Raw genomic sequence first — 2,546 nt, forward strand, 5'->3', positions numbered from 1 at the left:
GCCAGAAGCTTTTCATGCCATTGATACTAAAGAGCCAAGGTCTATAACAACCTCCCATTACACCTCCTGGCCCGCAAATGACAACAACCATTAGTTTCCATCATTCTTACCAGCTAGTGAAGGGATGTCCTCTGGGTTCTTATAGGGAACAGAGCCGAGCTTTTAAATATAATGTCATAAATCCATTTAAACATAGCTGATCCTTTTGGCCCTTTTCTTAATACTCTGCTAAGAGGGTTCTGGCTTCTCCAGTTCATTTACTGTAGGCCTCCAGAAAATGGTAGGCTTGGGAGTTAAGGAGCTACCCCTACAGCACATTAGGCTTGGCTCCAGAAGTCCTTGCCAGGATTTTGTATCGTGCCTGTACTCATATCAATATTCTTTAGTATGTAACCTTATAATCAACTTTCATGGCCGTCTCAAGTTCCAGGCGTTTTGTCCTCAAACATGTTGGGATATACTTAAAAACAAAGCACTTGGCAAATAGTCTTTGTTTCCATAGCATGGCGAATGCTTAACATTTACCACTATGCTAGAGATTGGTACTAATTTTCAGTTCAGAAGAGTATAGATGAAGGCTTGACAAATAAAATCATATGGCCACTGAAAACTGCTATAAAATCAAGCCACATCCATTTGTTTATGTATGGTTTATAAGAGCTTTCATAAGACTGTAGCAGAATTGATTAGTAGCCACAGGTAGCATTTACTGCAAACACTCTAAAGTATTCACCATATTGACTCTTTCAAAAGGAGTTTGCTAAAATCTAGTCTAACTCAGTGCTGTCCCACAGAACTTTCTAAAGCTATAGAGACATTCCACAATTTGCACCATCTAACATAGGAGCCACTGGCCAAATGCACTTCCTAACTACTTTAAATTCAATGACTGAAGCCGGAGAAAAGTGCCTTTTGATTCTATTTCACTGTGTTTGATTTATAGTTGCACATGGCTAATAGCTTCTGGGTTGAACAACATGAGCCCAGAAGCAAGGAAAACACACACTGAGGAACAGAGATCTTAGGGAGAACAGTCATCCTCTTGGATATTTTATGGTCTCTAAGAAATGAAAGTTTACTTTTCAGTAGTCAATGTGAGAGGACCAAGTTTGTGTTCCACAAGACTCAGGAATATATTTGGTCATGATAATGTTCATGGGTATCCAACCAGAGAATCTCATCCTAGATCTCTGGGTCCTGATTTCAGTATAGGAGCTACTGGGCTGAGAATTCAGCCTCCCATTAGACTCAGATTGAATCTTGGGACTGATTTTTATCTTATCTTTCTAGATGCAGATGAAGTTTCTTTAAATGCCACCACATAAGAGCCATCACTACTCAACTCCCTGTAGTGATAGGTTACTGATTTAACTTTTACGTTCCTCCTTCCCGGGGACATCAACAATTGCCAATTAATCTTAAAGCCTTTAATTACCCTTGTAATCAAATATCGGGTTTACTGTCTAAACCAATACATCTTCCAAATGTTCTCCATCTTCATCAACTACAGATCAAGTAATGCAAGCCCTACCCGTGGTAAACATTGCCATATGCACTAGTTGCCATCCAATTCTGAATGTGTGCTTCCTGCAGTCACTGTTGGATCCGTGTATTCTCTCAGAAGCAGATCCTGACACAGAGATTGGACTGCATGTGATATATATTGGGCAATAATTCCAGGAGAGAAGATGGTTAAGGGAGTAGCAAAGGAAGAGAGGAAAAGGTGGGAAGGCGATAATAATAACTGTTTTAGAAGTGTATAAGCAAACATATTGTCATAGGGGAAATTGGTTCTCAAGTCTGCAGAATATGCTGGGACCATGTGGGGTTCAACTCAGACTGGTCTTGCTACAGTTCCAGTGAGTCAGTTCACTGGTGCTGACTAAGGTGAACTAAAATGGTGAAGAGTGACCGGAACTTATACTTTCATATTCAGCAGTGGTGAATGTTGAGGTAATTTTGGCAAAGCATAGACAACACCTACTGTATATAACATTAAGAACATAAAACCAAATGAATATAAATCCATTATGATATTCTATTAAAGGAGGACAAATCAATAAAAGTAAGGTCAAAATAACACACACACACACACACACACACACACACACACACACATACACAGACACATATACACATACACCACACACACTCACACAATACCCTCCCATTTGGTCATCATGGGAAGTAACTTGTTTGTAATACCTCACTCTGACTATTGACAATGCTGGAGGAAATGTTTTAACTTAACTCTTCTACAATGATGTACTTACTACTTAGGGTAAGCGATTAATTCGAGTTAGTGAAAGAAAGGTCTTCCTTAAAGAAAAATGATCATTTTCCACCATCATTCTTAAAGGCTGAAATAACACGAAGTCTCTGATTTACTTGGGTAGAGTTCAGAATGAAAAACGGAATAAGCAGAACCCAGGAGAAGCAATCTGTGTTGAATCTGAATGGACTGCTGTATGAATTTCACCATGGTTTTCTATCTTGGATTTACTTTTGAAATTTTTAGGGAGTCCTTTTTGTTTTCTACCCCTCTT

Source organism: Rattus norvegicus, chromosome 9 (genome assembly GCF_021556685.1).
Source record: "Rattus norvegicus strain SHRSP/BbbUtx chromosome 9, alternate assembly SHRSP_T2T, whole genome shotgun sequence".
Lineage (NCBI taxonomy): Eukaryota > Metazoa > Chordata > Mammalia > Rodentia > Muridae > Rattus > Rattus norvegicus.